Source organism: Orussus abietinus, unplaced genomic scaffold (genome assembly GCF_000612105.2).
Source record: "Orussus abietinus isolate OABI.00-Male unplaced genomic scaffold, Oabi_2.0 scaffold202, whole genome shotgun sequence".
In the NCBI taxonomy this organism is placed as follows: Eukaryota; Metazoa; Arthropoda; class Insecta; order Hymenoptera; family Orussidae; genus Orussus; species Orussus abietinus.
In genome coordinates, this window is record NW_019396013.1 from 90,234 (window position 1) to 108,635 (window position 18,402).

An 18,402-nucleotide genomic window follows, 5' to 3' on the forward strand; every position below is an offset into this window, starting at 1 on the left:
AAAAATGCATAGTCATAACAAGAAATTTACTTGCCGTAACAAACGTGACGACTTGAAAATGGGCCAGCAACTTTTTAGTCCAGAAACATGTTTGTTATATCGACAACAAGAAAACAATCACTTCACTAGGGCAACACAAATTCTATTCATAGTTACAGTATTCTTTTCCAGCAACAACAAATTGTATTTCACTCATTTGATTTGATTTGAAATAATTGCAAACATTTTTATTGTCGGTAGGATCATTCCAGCAGCAAAACTTAATCAGCAATGCTATCCTTTGCAAAAAATGCAAATGTCATTTTTTTCCGTGCACTTGCGACGTTCCTTCAAAGTCCACCCACAAAAACGCCAGAGCAACCTAACCTAAAAACCGCCCATGGCGGGAGAGTTAATATTTACCTAACGACCCCGCGATGTTAAATTCGCGGGATCATTACCATACCGCGAGCATGGGTACAATCAACGATATAATCAAACAAACATTTGTATCCGGCAAACGGCAGGGAACGCGGCGTATTAAATCCGGTACGGACGCGTTTAGCGGTCCGGGGCAGGAATAAGGGCCTTAATTGCACTTGAAATGCAGTGGATTTACGAGCTCCGCCGTCCCTCGATTGCACTGGGCGTCGGTTTGTTTAGCGAAGCGCCCGCGGCCTGTAAAATAACGTCATGCGTTCGAGTCGCGATCGTTAATTAGCGTGGGCCTCGAGGCGTCAGCGTCGAAAGTTAATTCGCGGCGGCCGAACGGTGGTAGCGAGATGGCGCCACGCCCGCGCGCGCATACGCGAGTTCCAGTTCGAGCGACCTAACCTTCCGGTCGGTGACCCCGGCTCAGCCTAACCCGCGTGCGAGCAGACGCAGACGCGACGCGCATGCCGCAGACAATGCGCGGCGGTGTTGCGCGCTGAGTCACGTCGATCGCGCGACTCGCGAAATCCCCGACGCGCGCCGGACTTTCTCGAAAATCCGACCCGAATGCCCATGCGGGTCGATCGGGCGTCTTCGATAAGCGGCGCGAGCATTCGGGCGCATTCGGGGTCGGACCGCCGGTGGCGCGAGTCGCCTCGCGCGCTCCGTCCCCGAGGTGAACGTCCCGATGATCGGCGACATATGGATAGCCAATAGACCCGGTTATGGACACTTCCGAGGCGATCCGTGTTTACGGAGAGTCGTCGAAGGCGTCGATAACCGGATTGTCGATAACCCGCGCGTCCCCGAGATCTCGCTTTTATAGACGATAATGCCGTAGTAAGAGGTTAGGCTAAAGTGTTTAGTAATGCGTGCCCACTAAACCGATCCTATCTGCGATCTCGCCGAAGATCGGATCCGGCGTTCGTAAACAAAGTGCTCCGCGTAATTGAGAAATCAGATTTTACCCGAGATTGCGATCGGGACACTCGGCTTATAGATTAGGAGATTCCATGTATTAATTCGCGGCACGCCGGTGGAGTTCCCTTTCACGGATTCGTTGAATCCGGAATACGCATTGAAGGTGGCACCGATAAGAATCCAGCAGGAAGACGACTCGGGGGTGAAAGAAGAAGAGAAATCAGGAATCGCGGAGAAAACGCACGGTGACAGGGGAAACGAGGCGAAATCGGTTGCAGTACCTCGTTTTACCGGGAAAGAGAGTCACGTTTCCTTCCGAAGAAATCCCTAGCGTTAGTTATGCAGGGAGGATTTTATCCCATTGGTCGGGATACTCGGTTTATAGGTTAGGGCAGTCTGAGCGTTAACTCTGATAATCTTCGATATTAATTCGCGGCGGCATTCCCTTTTACAGATTCCCCGAATCTGGCAAACGCAATAAAAATGGCGTCGACAAGAATTAAACATAAAGGGGCCGCGAGATCCACAAAAAGAACAGAAATTCAGAAATCACAGAGGAAACGCCAAAGAACATCAGAAACGAAGTGAACCCGATTACAGTCCCTCGTGTTACCAGAGAAGAGTCACGTTTCCTCCTGAGGAAATCCGTAACCGAACACAGAGAAGATATTCCGTATTTGGCCTACAAGTTAGGGAAGTTCATCAAGAAGCCCGGGAGAGCTTCGCGCCAAATCCAAATTCGTATCTCAACTCTGATAACCTCCTGTATTAATTTGCACACGAGAGTGCCGTTCTCCGAATCCGGCACATTCAATAAAAATGGCGTCGACTAGAATTCAATATAAAGGCGCCTCAAAATCTAAAAACAAAATAGAAGCCCAGATATGACGGAGGAAACGTAGAAAAATATCGCACAGAGAAGATATTCCGCATTTAGCCTACAAGCTAGGGAAGTTCATCAAGAAGCCCGGGAGAGTTTCGCGCCAAATCCAAATTCGTATCTCAACTCTGATAACCTCCTGTATCAACCCCATAACGCACAGATTAAAAAAAAAACCGGCCAAAAAAAATCAATTTTTCTTATGTAAAAAAAGCACTAGAACATGTCTTGGCAAAAAAATAAAATTCTCGATTATATTCGAGGGTGAAAAACTATAGTAGCGTAAAATACAACGCCGCTCGAATTATCTCGCGTGTGCACAGTTTGGCCTGTTTAGCGCGCTCGAATTAACTCGAGCGCACAAGTTAAGGGATTAATTCGCACACGACAATGCCGTTCTTCGAATCCGGCACATTCAATAAAAATGGCGTTGACTCGAATTCAGTATAAAGGCGCCTCAAAATCTAAAAACAAAATAAAAGCCCAGATATGACAAAGGAAACGTAGAAAAATATCGCACAGAGAAGATATTCCGCATTTAGCCAACAAGCTAGGGAAATTCATCAAGAAGCCCGGGAGAGTTTCGCGCCAAATCCAAATTCGTATCTCAACTCTGATAACCTCCTGTATTAACCCCATAACGCACAGATTTTTTGAAAGAAAAAACCGGCCAAAAAAAATCAATTTTTTTTATGTAAAAAAAGCAGTAGAAAATATCTTGGCAAAAAAATAAAATTCTCAATTATATTCAAGAGTGAAAAATTATAGTAGCATAAAATACAACGCCGCTCAAATTATCTCGAGCGCACAAGTTAAGAGGTTAATTCGCACACGACAGTGCCGTTCTTCGAATCTGGCATATTCAATAAAAATGGGGTCGGCTCGAATTCAGTATAAAGGCGCTTCAAGATCTAAAAACAAAACAGAAGCCCAGATATGACGGAGGAAACGTAGAAAAATATCGGAAACGAGGTGAACCCGATTACAGTCCCTCGTGTTGCCAGGGAAGAGTCACGTTCCCTCTTGAGGAAATCCGTAACACAACACAGGGAAGATATTACGTCAGCCCGCGCCCAGGTCGCCGTTAAGAAGCGGAATGGGCACGGAAGCGAAACACGAGGCCCTAGGAGGGGCCCTTATTCCTCGCTCTCTGTCACGGTCCTCCATTTCCTCCTACACGCCCTCGATACCGAGAGACTCCTCGAGTAACGAGACCCCGGAGCCTCGCCGACAAAACTACGCATCGCTTACGCGCGTGCGTCCAGCTCCCTCGCGGGTCGGGGCCCTCCAAAGGGCCCTTTGCGGGAGACGAAGAGAGACGGAAAGAGGCTCTGGGTGCGTCGACGCATTGTCACGTCCCCCTTTGTCCCTCGGCGTGTCGATGCGCCCCTTATCGCAGCACGCATATCTATGTAAAGCGTGGCGGATGAGAGGGGCTTCGCCCGGTGCATTCGCTGCATACGCCGCATAGGTTGCATACGCTGCATTTATGCATCGCATTACGCCGAGGAAGGGGCAAAGTAGGGAGAACGAGAGCAGAGAGTCGAGTCGGAGCGTTATTACGTATTGACAGATTAAACGAGATCTCTCCTGGGATGAGTCCGGAGGGAAGGAGGGCCGAGAGAGAGACGGCCTCGGGCCTATAGGCAGATCGACTCGAGATCGGCCTTATCGAGCCCTGCGAAGGCGTGGGAGGGCGTAGATTTTTAAATTTTAATTATTCTATACGGCTGCCTCTCGCTATCGTTTAACGGGGATCTCGGGGTGCCCGGCTTCTACTGCGGACTTCTTCTAGAACTCCTCGGAGTTCCCCGACGTCGTCGGTTCCATGCTCGGATACAGGTTCTGCGAGTTAGCCGAGTTATATCCGAGTTATCCTCGGGAGGGGGCGCTGCAACCAGGGAAGATTAATGGCCGCGATGCAGGGCGAGTGACAACGTCAACGGGGTATCGGCTCCTTGAAATTTGCAACGTTTTATTAAATTATTAATGCCGCACTGCTCGAGCACAGAGGCTGCGTTTACGGCCTGTCTTGAGAGCGACTTGCTGAGAGCGGAGAGAGAGGGACCTCTTTCGTTGGGAACGATCTTGCTAGATGGGTCTCGGGAAGAGAAACTCCCAATTTTATCAAGTGGCTCCAGAGAAAGATACCGAATCTTCTGTACTCACGAATTACCGAGGGGATATTCACTCGGAAATCAGGGAAAACGATTTCCTTCTTTGAAAACCGATTGCCTTTGATTTCGGACGATAAATAACAATGGGATTGGGTAACTAGCAACGTCCGGCCTTAAAATAGTGACCACGTTTCGGTAATTTCCAACGATTTCTAGCTTTTTCCATGTCATTTCGAGCATTAAAATCCTCGATTTCCTGAGTTAATAACCCCCCGCGAATAACTCTCTCGACGTGGATAAGAGCCTTTGATTCTTCTACAATATCTACCAAAATTCGTGAAAAGATAGGTGTTAATAAATTTCATGGAAAAGTATTTTATATACGTTCCCATAAATCGCTTATCCGGGGAATCATGGCGGCCACTTTTTACGTCTTGAACGTCGAAATTGAGATGCTCATGTACCGATTACCCCATCGAGGAACATCGATGTGGTCACGAGTCAATGAATGGCCACAATCTGTTCTCGAAACGCGAAAATTTTTTGCCCCATCACCCTGGCCATTTTGCGGGGCCGTCTTTTACGCCGAGTCTTGTCATTTTTTTTGTCGGTAATTTTTCTTTCTCGCTTTGCGAAAGCACCCCTTCGAAGTCGCTTAATCGTCGGTTACGACGTGGCGCACACCTCACGGGTAAAATACTCGAAGAAAGGGAAGAGGAGAGGAGAGCCTCTTAATTTTGAGTTTCTAATTCCGCGCACATTCGCCGCACGCCTTTTTAATTATACGCCAGTCGCGGTCTTGGGGCTCCACCCCGTGCAATGTCCGGTGCGTCACGCACGAAAGGCGTTCCCAAAAAGAATCCTAAATCCGTCGCGAAGAAACGCGAACAGAGATGGTAGGCGTGTTCGATCTCGGACAACGGTTTATCGCGGGATATCAATGTCTGATAAGGACCGCGATCATAGCCGATCTTCCATCCGATCGTAACGCACGGGATTTTCGGTGCGACCGTGGGGGGTAGATCGCCGCTGATAAGTGAGACCGATAACGTCTCCTGCAAGTTACCCGATGATAACTTCCCAGATAAGTGACATGCACTTCAAGCTGTCAACGAAAGGAAGATGGATCAAGTTGGGGAATGTATTATCATGGAATAGTTTAATATCGGTGTTTAAGCAAGGTGTGCTCGAAATTTTTCCATTTCTCTAACGTTATGGAGAATTTCTTGGAGATAAATTTTATGAGAGATTCGATATTTATACGTTATTATTTAATTAGGAGATATTTCAGTTATTTCAAATTTTCCAACTTCATCGATGAGAAACTGAGCTTTTGAAATTAATAAAATTCTATCACGTTGTTTATGGAATTTTCGTAATATGTACTATAGGAATTTTTGCATTTTTCCTTTAACACTAGATTGCCGGATGTTGGGTATATACCTATTTTGCCTGAAATGAGTCAATTTGACTCAAACGTCAAAATTGAGTTTAAAAAAATAATAAAATTTCATTTTAATGAAACTATATTCAAAACAATTGTTACGTATATATTCTGGAAGCACTCTTTACAGTACCAAGTATAATATTTATTTTGGAGTAGGAAGTTGGCCCTGAGACGTCTTTGAATTTGGTATGACCGGGAAATCTACCAGTATTTTCACCATCTTTCAATGTTTCCCATAATGTTCCATCGGCAGCCCTTTGTGTTGAAATTTCTTTATTATCGGATCTATCTGCAGGGTCTAATTCATTTTCGGTTTCAAAATCAGGAATATATCGTATTCTTTTTTTGTCAAGAGTTATATAACGATCACTATCACTAGCACTTGATTCACTTTCAGATAGAAAACAAGCTCTTCTTTTTCTAGGAACTGTATGATGAAGATCTTCATCTTCACTGCTCGAAATTTCAATCCTATTAGCTTAATTCTCTATTTCATATAGTTCAGTATCAGATGCATCGGATTCGATATCTGACTGGTTTCCTCTTATTTGGGTCAGTTTTTTTCGCAATTCAAGATCTCTTACATTTTTTGTCATAATAGCAACCCTTATCTAAAACTAAAATATGCATTTACATTTACGTAAATACATCTTATAAATAAATTCTGAAATTACCTTGGTACGCAAAAATTCTTCAAAAATAATTTATAAAATTTTTTTTTTTGTGTTACTAAAAATGCATTATTTTCTCCGATGCCGTAAATCGAAATGGAAGAACAAAGAATTTTTTATCAGAGCTTTCATAAAAGTCTTAAACAAAAAAAACTTGCAACAAATAATTTCACAATATTGAATGTGCAAGTTTGCAATAGATATCTAACCAGTAAATTGACAAGTTTGAACATGAAAATGATCGAATCAGATTGTTTACAACAAATTTCTATGAACAAGAAATAAATTACATGTGTGTCAAACGACCAACTTAAAAAATATTTAATGAGTCAATTTGACTCACATCCGTCAAAATAGGTATAGCAGATATGGATTTTTGGAACTAAGGAGTGGGGAGAGGAAGGAATTAGCATTTGTATACATTTCATAATTTTATTAGAAACCAACATATGTTTTAAAAATAACTTATTTAAGTTCTTCTATATATATGGCAATAAAATCGTAAATGAGTCAAATTGGCTCGTTCCGGCAATCTAGTGTTAAGGCTAATTTAAGGCTAATTTAAGGCTTTGCAAATTCAACGATTTTTTTCTCTGTTAGTTTTATGAAAACGAGACGTTTCGTCCGACTTCGAAACGGTTGTCAGATATCTGTTGGGAATAATAAAATTGGATGGCGACGTTGATGGATTTCGGTGATAAAGGAAAAAAGAGAAGCCCTTTCTTTTCTTTTGTGTCCTGGGAAGAGTCTGGGAACCATTTTTATGCGAGTCGAGCTCGGTATTCGTATCTCGCGTCATCGTCGAGGCCCGATGTCGAACGACAACGAATGCCCCGATACTTTCGAACGGGTATCGCGTTACTCATCGATCCGCTTCGACTTCGATCGTACCACGCGACACCCTGGAATCTTTAAAATCCACTTTCGACGCTCGATGAAACCTTAGACTCGATACATACACTCGACCGCCTACACGCCGACTCGTATTTAGCGATAGAGACAGTGTTTCGAAAGAATCCGAGAGGCCCCGTACGGAGAAAGACATTCCACCGGACGAAACATCCGGTGTCGATGCAAGTCTGCGAGAACTAATATCGAATCGATCCTCCATTGATATAACCTCTTAGAATTAATAATTTTGGAATAACTCAAGACGCGGTCCGTCCTAAAAATGCATCGAAGTTCGAATATAAAGATGCAATAATTTTGTTTATTGACAAATGGAAGCCTGGACATAAAACTATGTCTAAACTTCACAATAGATTTCACAGAATACATTCTCCTACGAATTGCCGACCCAGATCCCGCGAAAGGGAGAGCAGGGAATGATAAAAGTGAAACGAGTCAGCGCCATGTAACTGTCGATCGCGATTTTTCGTGAAAGGGGAGGCTTAACGTGATATGAAAGAGTTATTATATATATCGAAACGTGAAAATCTTTATATAACTCTTTTTCAAACTGGGTGCACCGAATCATTTGAAACATTAGCACGTGGTTAAGGGGACCCTAAGAAAGAACGTGATGCTCATAAAATTTCATTCGTCAACCAAAATTTTTTTTATTAGCTTAACTATTAGTGAAAGGGGTATGAAATAAAAACGCGCGAAGATGGCGCGCTCTTGCGGGCTCTTTGAGAGATGGAACGATTTCGTCTAGCATCGTCGTTACCCCTTTAATCCGCCTATTCGGCGTTTTATTTTGAGTTCGCAAATCTGTTGACACTTTATTAATTATCATGCTTGCTCTTATTTCAGGGAAGATTATGAAGAGGAGTCGCAAATCGATCATTATGGCGGTTTCAATTGGCCACGAAATCTTGGACGCGTAACGCGCCAGTCCGCCATTTTGAATTGTGGCGCTTCAGATGGACGTAGAAAGTTGACGCCATTAGGTGAGTGCTTAACTTATAAATGCTCCTAAAAATTGATACTCAATGTTTTTTAACAATGAATCGGTTCGTGATTAAAAGGAACCGTTATAATCAAAATATTCATTGATACAATGTATATAAACTGAAGTCGTCCTTACGTATCTCAGTGGAATCTTAAAGAAGAGCTCGTCACAATCACGAATAAAGGAAAGTTGTCAGTCATCAGGACTAAGGATATTTTGAAAGGACGCTTTGATTTCCTAAGAATGATGACACGAATGAAGATTCCCTGAATTATAGATGGCGCGATGGTAATAATTCCCTCCAGCTTTCGCGAATTATCTCGCGAGGAACGAGTTTGCTTGATCGAGGACCAACAATGGCGGCCGCCATTGGTAAGGACATTATCAAAAAAATAATAAGTTAACGGCGCTGCTGCATTACGCGGCGCACAATGGCGGCTGGAGAAGGATCGAAGTGCAGAGATGAATGCGTTTCGGGAATAATGAGGTTTGCGTAATGACGTCATTGAAAAATTGCATGGAGCGTTGAAAGGAGAAATATGGCCGTGGAAAGGGAAAGCAAGGGCATGGAAGGGAGAGGCGTTAGTATGAAGAGGGAAAGCAGACAAGGGAAAAAAAGAAGAGGGAAGGCAGGAGGAAGAGAACACGAAAGAGGAGATACAAGGCCCCGATGCAAATGCAAATAAAACCTCGTTGCGCCTCTGCTCCAGGAGCATTGTACGCGCTTTCTGTCCAGTCGTACGCACGGGCGTACACGAGTTCCTACACGCGTGTACACGCCCGGGCACGCGCGCACGTGCGAACCCGGTTACTTTCTCCGGTGTCTCGATAAAAGCACTATGCCGCGGGCAGGGTAAAAGACCTACATCGAGAGCGTAGTTTAGCTGCGGTTAAGAAACGACAGACCGGGACGCGTTCTGATGACCGGCGCCATATTGGGAGAAACCGTGGAAATTAAAATGTCGAGGGCCACTAATACAAAAAATGATGAAATTGAAAAAGATTCATGAACTTCGAAACCCTGATTCGTAGAAAAATAACAATCACGAAAATTACCTAGAGATTTCTAATAATAAAAGAAAATTGTAAACAAATATATACCGCGGTTAAGGTGAAGTGAAACCCCCTTCAAATCAGTCGATTCGAATACACTTTTTTTTAAGGGTATTGGACCAAACTGTCCGAGACTTTGACACATGACTCGTGGTAATCTAAGAATTGTCCTGACACATTCAAAATTTGGATTTTGGGAAAAAAAATTTTAACTTAGCCCAGACCAGAACCAAAATGGCGTCGAGCTCTCATATTTCGATGAATATACAATTATCGAAGGCTCTGATATGAGAAACGAAAGAGTCAGGACAATTTTAGGACAATTTAGAACACTCTGGTAATCGATAAACTCGTATTTGAACGGAATAAAGACAAAAAAAGTGTTTTACGCGCTTCTATGCCAAAACGATGGGAATACGAGGTCTCGGAGTGAAAATTTAATTGACCTGGAAATCACAGATGACGCAGGGTGTCCCTTTGCAGTGAATTAGGGCCCCAGAAAGCATGAATCCAGAGGATTTCTGGAGTTTAACATCGATTCCTTTATAATTATAATACGAAACCAACAGGTAGAGTATGCCATTTGGTGCCTAGGGATTTCTAATAATAAATGAAAATTGTAAACAAATATATAGCCCGGTTAAGAAATGACAGACCCGAACGCGTTCTGATGACCGGCGCCATATTGGGAGAAACCGTGGACATTAAAATGTCGAGGACCATTAATACAAAAAATAATGAAATGTAAAAATATTGATCTATCTCGAAGCCTCAATTCCTAGAAAGTTAACAATCCCGAATATTACTGAGATATTTCCGTTACTAAAAAAATGGTAAAAAATCTGCAGCTCGCAATTAAATGCTGGCATTTATAGGGGGCTAACCCGAGGTACGCTTCCGATTAACGAGGCGTTTTATCGAAACCGTAATTCGTTTCGCCTGTCGCCTCTTAACGGTGACCGAGTACCTTCCTCGAGTTACATTTAACGGTTCGGAGTTTAATTTTATTAGGGAATACTTTTTTCTTCTCGTACTACAGGGGGATTTAAACTTGTCAGGGTCTGGCTTCTTTGCCCTGCAGAGATTTTCGGCCCGGGTGATGTGAATGCTTCCTTAATGCCTGACCAAAAAGGACTCCCTCGTGGACCATGCGTGAGCGGACGTAAAATGCGAGATTACGCTTAAGGTGAAGTGAACCACGTCGAGAAATTTGGTCGACGTCGGTAAAAAAGAGTCTTCTAAAAATCTACGTTGCCGACGTTGCTACGAAGTCAAGAATTTTTTTTTCGCCCAAATTTTGAAAGTGTCAGGATAATTCTTAGTGCCCCCAAGTCATGTGCCAAAGTTTCGGACTGTTTGGTCCAATACCCTTAAAAAAACGTGTCTCATTCGAATCGACTGAGGGGGGATTTAATTTCACCTTAAGGCTGCGTATACATACAAGTATATATACGGTGCATCTTGACGGGGTCTTGTACGAATCGCCTCGACTCACGGAGGACGTAAAGGACCCATTATGTGCACGTGGAGACCCCGAACACGTACCGAGTGTATTCCGCCCTTCGGGGTGGTCGAGCACGCTCGTTGCAATTAATGTTATGACATGACAACGGTGCAACTTAGGCACCGTGAGAAGAGTCCTTTCCGATTCGCCGCTGCTCGGAGTTCGACGTTCACCTCCTGACACTGGGCAAGACTTCTCGGAAAACGCAACTCATGAGATTCGCGAGTGCCCGTCTCCCTTGTCTAGGGGTTTCCTTTTGGCTCAGCTCCTCTCGGTGCCTGAACATTTATTATTAAATCATAAGTCGCCCATGGTGTCAGTTGCAGGATCTTATCTCGGCATTGAATAATAACGAACGCTGATCCTACTGGATGAAAATATTTCCGTATGCATAGCTGTTAACTATAAAAGTGGTCTATGTTAAGAATGAAAAATAATGAATTTATCTCACATTTTGGGTCGTGTACATATAAACTACAATAATATCAAAATAAAGCTGCGATTTTTAAATTATTGAAACAAATTTAAACAAATTTCCCATGTTTTAACTATCTTATATTATTACCTTAATTGAACGATCTCATTTTATTACATCAATCTCTTATTTTATTCCAATTTAAATACGTCATTTTATTATCTTAATTTAAGTATCTCTAACCTTTTCCTCGTCCCACAGGATTTTTCAAAACGATCGTCAAGGTACGTGGGAATCAAAACGAGCCAAACCTCTATCAAAGTTGCGATTTTTAAATTATTGAAACAAATTTAAACAATTTTCTCATGATTTAACTATTTTACATTATTACCTTAATTGAAAGATCTCATTTTATTATATCAATCTCTCATTTTATTTCAATTTAGCTACCTCATTTTATTATCTTAGTTTAAGTATCTGTAACCATTTCCTCGTCCCACAGGATTTTTCAAAACGATCATCAATGTACGTGGGAACCAAAACGAGCCAAACCTCGGCCGTACGTCTCTCGAGGATCGACGAGGACGACGACGCGTCCGCCGCGTAGGGACGTCGAGTGATTAATGACCGAATTGAAAGTAAAATCGCCTCTTTGCGTTCCCTCCACCGCGGCGACATTCGGTGCGTCTTATCACAGCGCGGTACTCGGGGGTGCCCAGTCGCTCGCCGACCGCCGGTGGGGGAGGTTGGCGGAGAAGAGCTTGGTACGTAATCTAACGATGGAATTTCTTTGTCGGGGCCTTAAGGAGACCATGCGGAGGTGGTCGGGTTATTAAACTTCCTGCACGCATTGACGCCGTGATATGCACGCACGGTGCGCGCGCAGTCGTTGCGCGCTCCAGAGGGAGAGAGAAATAGAAAGGAAGAGAGAGAACGAGAGACATAGGCAGAGATAGGGAGATAGGGCCGTAAAAAGGGGAACCGAGTCGGAAGAAAAGAGGGGGCTGAGATGTACGAAGGCCTTCGAGAGACGGCCGATCGATTTTTAATCGACCTCTATTACACTATGACGCTCGCTCTCTTCATTTTAAGGATCCTCCCGAGAGCTCCCTCGGGAACGGGCCGAGATTCTTGACTCGTCATCTTCGGTATAACCGACGTCATTATAGATTATCGTTACATCGCGCTCCGCCCTACACCGCATCCGTATCGCCGACTTTTAACAAGTCGATGCAACTCGGATCGCGACTTACGATCTTATGGTGGAATCGGCGACTCATGAATGGGTCGGCTGTTGGTCTTCGGGGTGCTGGCCTTTATGGTGCTCCATTACCACCACGGATTCCGGAAACCGTGCGAAGAGATCAACCATCTCTTTGTTACCCTCTTTTAAGATATTTTTAAGTTACCTCGTTAAATATATTCGTAAGAAAAAAAAAACAATAAAATCAATACATAAATTTACGTAATTTGAATCTCAAGTTTTAAAAATGAACTACTATACATTTATTACAAACTCCTACATAAATGAAAAGTTTTGCGACATCATATCTAATCTTATGAATTTCTGTAGGAAAGAATTAATACCCTCATACGTTGAGCGATGTATCCGTGTTACATATTTTATCTGAAATAATGTTATAAAATTACAGAATTCTATTTTTAACAGGATAATATCCTCTCCAAATTTTTTAATTGTTTTTCTGATTTTTACTCTTACTTTCATTACGGAATTTGGAAAAATTCCGCGATTTCTCGGATGCACTATCTACACTCCTGTCGAAGAGTACGTATGGACCTGATAGTGAAATGCACTAGACATATGTAAAATCACTCAGTTATCTTGTAAACGTCCCCAGACTGCAGATACCGATCTCCCGATAACCGAGGAAGGGTGGTGGTCGAATGGAAAAGAAAATCCAAAGGCGCTTAAATGGACCAGTTTTTGCCATTGCGCATGCGAATTAGACGCTTCGAACTCGTGTAGAGGACACATATGATGACAAAGTGGCGATTTTGCCGCACGCATGTGCAGATCGTAAGTCGATCGAGCGGAAGATCGCGATGGGACGGGGAGGGCCTCTCGTAGGAACCGGTAAGAGACGTCGACGAGATCGAAGTCGACGTACCGAGTGACCGGCTGGTGAAATTTTTACGATTGGCCACTTTCCACGAAGAACGTCCAAACTTTTGTTCCTTTTTCGCGGCCGAAAGGCGTTGCTTTCGCCGCGTGTCTTCCACGTGAAAAAAGAACGCCTCCGAAAACCCTAATGAGAATTAAATTATAGCCTCCTTGGTCTTTGACGTCTCGTCAAATTTTCGAAAATGATTTTCGGGCTCCTGCAGTCCTCAGGTACCAGGGAAAGAAAAAAAAAAAAAAACATTTGCACTATCGAAATGTTTGCAACTGCATCAAAAGTTGATGTAATCAACTAAGAGCTTCCTTCAAAATAAAATGTTAATAAAATTCGCAAATTAATTCGCAGCAAAAGCCAACAAAACATTGTTGTTACTGCTTGATCGACTGAGTGATGTTTGTTCTCGCTAAAAATGAATATTGAAACCGTGGATATAATTTGTGCTGCCCCAGGTTTTCTTGTTCTTATTTCTACAGCTAAAACATTTCTGCAAAAAACATCTTGCTGGCCCATTTTCAAGTGTTTACATTTGCCGAAGGATCTTTTTTAATCATGACTGTGAATTATTTTCCTGCGTGTGTACGTTCAACTACACGATACATTTTATCTTTACTCCGATAATCCCGCTTATATTAAATCCGATTTTTTTCCAGGGGCTATCGTACAGAAGATTCAAGGAATTTTAATTAATTGCAACGAGGATCTCCCGATCGGAGCGTACATTCCGCAAATGTACTGATAACAAGTACGACATTGCGGATGCAAAGTTCTCCAGGCGGCATTCATCGAGCGACTTGCGGTCATACGTTTGCGCATCGTTCTTCCTATCCCCGGCTATTTTAGTTTTTCTTCGATTTTCGTTGATGATCTTCCTCCGGTTAATTGGTAGCTGATGAATAGGCCGATAGTAATTAATTTAACGACGCCTAGTGGACTCTCGTTGAATTCCAGGCCCCGTTTTGCCGGTAAGAATTAATGCCTGTATCGGCTTCGCAAGAAAGGATCGCGAGTGATCACTCGTCATAAAAAATGCTCCTTTTGTGCATCTACGACTCAACTACCGAGTAATGCCGAGAGGAAAACGTTTCCAACGCGTTCACTGCGGGACACTTGTCCACTGGAATGATAACTACAGTGGGTACACCTGAAATTGCAATCATTACGCCGCCCCTTGGAGGAAAGGGGTGGCTCATTAAGTTATTAAACAACGCATAAATATTTACCGCATTCCATTAGAATCGGTACCGTAGATACTGTTACCATTACAGTAAAGGATCGTTATTATTATTACTTTCAGACCGCGCTCGCACTCAAGTGGGTACTAATAGTTTCCCTCAGTACCGACGCACGTGTAATTATTGAACTTATGTGCACTCTCTAAGAGTCGATATTTGCGCGTACGTGGGGTTTCATGCCAAAGCGAGTGCCCCGTGGTGAACAAAAACGTAATTTATGAGCAAGGTGGTTCAAGGAACCCGAGCCACCACCCAGGTCATCAGATGGGGCTGCTCCTCCAGGACTTCGGCTAGATCCTCGGTACCTCCTGGGTGTGCAATTACTCTTAATTGCTGTTATTCCACGCAGAACAAAATAGCAAATATGCTTAACGATGTGCTTAGTCGAACGCCGGGGTTGGAACAGGTTGATAAAATTAATTCATGGAACGTTCCCCGAGGAAGGCTCCCTACTATCGGGGAGATGTATAGTCATTTGCCTCTCTTTTTGCATACCTATGCGATTGTTAAATTTACACGATCTTGAATAAACGAGGCATTTGTATATTTAACATATGAAATATTGCGATATTGAGCGCTTGATGCAGGGAAGAAATATAGTTTACGAGTGACCCAGCTATAATCGCAATTTTTCTATCAGAGAAACGTACGGCATATTTCCTCTCCCTCTACATATCTATGACTGCTAAATTTAACGAATTTAGATAAATCACATATCTGTATATTTTATCCATGAAAATTGCATTATTGAGCGCCTGGAATGGGAGAAAAGTGTAATTTATAAGCAGAATAACTATAATTGCAATTACAGGGACATCAAGATGTACAGTGATAATTTTTTGCGAATCCATGAGATTGTTAATTTTCCGTAACTTTAGCGAAACAAGAGATTTTATATATCTCGTATATGAAATTTTGCGGTATTAAAGATGGGAAAATATAATTTGTAACAACTGGAAGAGGTCGAGCCACCACTTTTTAGAAAAGCTGCTCATTTGTACCCTAAGAAAACAAATTTCATTGAACCAGAGAAACGTTTCTTTGAATAGTACCGAAGAAATATTTTGTCATTACAAAGAATAATTATTTGACTGAAATAAACTCGTATAAATTGGTTAGAAAATTTCTTTGGAATTATGACAATATATTTGAGTTTATTTCAGTCAAATTATTGTTTGTGTTCGCAAAATATTTCTTTGATACTATTCAAAGAAATGTTTCTGGAGTTCAATGCAATTTTTTCTCAGCGTACTGCCTCGGACCTTGGTTAAATCCTCGCCTCGCGGTACCTCCCAGGTGCGCGGTTACTCTTAATTACCGTATCCAAGGTGGGCTAAAGTGAAATTACTATAAAACGGTCCCAAGCGAGTCGGCAGAGCGAGTGGGCGCTCTTAAAAGCTTCCAGCTCGCAAAGTAACGAAGCGAAAGGCAGTGCTCCGGGTCGCGAACTTCTGCTCGTTTACGAACCTTAACGATTAAAGCGTTTTCACTAATTAGCCTCCGACCTGACCTCAACTCCTCTTTTATTCGACCAAGTGCAACCGGCGATGAGATTGCTGTTCCATAAACATGGCCGTTCAAATTAGACATTTCCTGTTTTCGTCGATGTAAACGCCCGTTCCGGGATAAATAAAAATGACCTGGCGAATATATCTGTTATTTCATGGAATTAAGAATTAATTGCTCATGGGAAAATCAAGTTCGCATAAGAGAGAGCCACCAGGACGAGAAAAGAAACGGTTCTTCCATTCTGGGACAGGGACCCCTAATTATAATCAAGTGAAACGAATTTATCGAAATTTTAAGCACTTGCGTTGATGAACGATTGGTTTATCCTATACATTTCGTATTAGTTAAAACTTCAATGAGCTCAAAGGTCCGACGGATCCTAACGATCCTAGATTCCAGAATATCTGGAATGATATACCGCTCGTGTGGGAGAAAACGTGTAATTTCGATTGCTAATTAATTCGGGGAGAGTCTAAATTAGTTTATCCTATTCATTATAGGATAGATTTATGTAGTTTCATACAAATGAAAGTACTATATATCGTATCTAGCAAATGTTGATGTTTTAATGAACTGTACCTCGTGTAGAATAACATGTATTAGGTATCGCAATCACCCGATTTAGTAAAAACTGATTTCTACTATTTATGGAGAGTGAATTATTTCAACAATTCTTTGTTTAGCAATTAAAATAGGAAACGGAAATTTATTTGGGGATGTTTCTGCACACCAAAGGTACTTTCCGTGAGAATCATGCAGTTCCGTGAGATATGACCCAGATGATATTATATACAATGTCCAAGAGAGGTGATAATCTTTTTTTAAAATCAAGGTTTTAAGTTTTAAGGAAATTTCGGTCTCTTGAACCGTACAGTTCGAAACTTCGCCATGTTAACTCGACTCGCTCTTAAGGAGCTTCATTTCGTTCTTTCACTTAAACTTTTAATTGCACGCCGCCATGCCAAGAGACTAGTAGCATTTGCTTCGTCGCGGATCCGCCTTAGCGCTGGGAGCGCGAACCTTTTTAATTTTACGAGGCTGTCGGGCGCTTCTTCGGCCACTTGTAAAGTTAATATTTATGAGGTTGCTAACCACCGTCATCACTCATCCCAACTCGTTAAGCTTTGACCGGTTAAACCCAAGCTTTATGCTTACATCTGAAGGACAAGATTCGTCATACTCTCCCGATCCAGGGAGCACTTTCGCCGCCTTGGAATGCGGTCCGATGAACGCTTTTATTGCGAGAAATAGGAGCACTTTCGGCGAAAATTCTCGCTCGATTGCAAGGTACGAAACGCGGGAAGAGATTGCGGCTTTCCCGTTAAGGTTATGAAAGCGCCGATCGCTGAATGAAGCACCGATAATGACGTGAATCAACCGTCGTGAATCAACCGGCAAAGAGACCGACGCCGGTGAATTGACGCAAGTTTGGCATTAAATTCGCCCGTGTCGAACGTTCCGTCTGAAAAAAAAAAGTTACATTGACTCGCGCCGACACGCTTGCGACACGGCGAAAGGTAGCCAGTCGGAAGCAACAGGTGTTTTCAATGTAAACAACTTCACGTCGTTCCGGTAGCGCCGCCTGGCGGCAGACCGGCGAAACCGGCCGCGCGAGCATCTCACTCGGTCGGTAAGGAAGAACACCCAGAATCTAGAAACCGGCAGTTGGAAAAGTTACCTCTTCGATTTACAGAGCAAAGATCGTAACTTAAAAACATTTACATGAATATATGTGGAAGACCATGATTATTCAAAAGAAAAATTTGATAAACATAGAATCGATGAAATAAATTGCGCCGGAATTATTTCAATACTATATTTTCAGTAAAATCTTTAAAAAAAAAATAGGAATTTACTTCTGAAAATGTAAATATACTACCGACATGTATGTAAAATGAGAATGGTTAACGTATCTTCATTCAGAGTTATTGGTCTAGTGAAAAGGCTTATGGTATGACATTTTTAATAAGCGGGTAATAACACATATTATTTTGTTAGGAATAATTGACATGTCATGAATGTGTGATTTTTTGCAAGGGTTGAGAATATTTGTTTCCTAACTGTAGTATCTGTAGTTATTGTAAATGTCGTTCTTTCTGTATTTAGTCGGAGTCCGCAATGTTTCTGAAAATGACATGCACGAAATCCAAGGACGTACCTACGTCCTCGAAGTCGCCGATAATGTTATCGATAGTACTCGGCAGGTA

The 18,402-nt window shown here is 42.5% G+C and overlaps 1 protein-coding gene across 2 annotated transcripts in view; it reads right to left on the reverse strand.

Annotated features, from left to right (window-relative positions):
- Positions 1–18,402, reverse strand: part of LOC111674374 — an 81,731-nt gene that overhangs the window by 4,049 nt on the left and 59,280 nt on the right. The window lies entirely within an intron of this gene.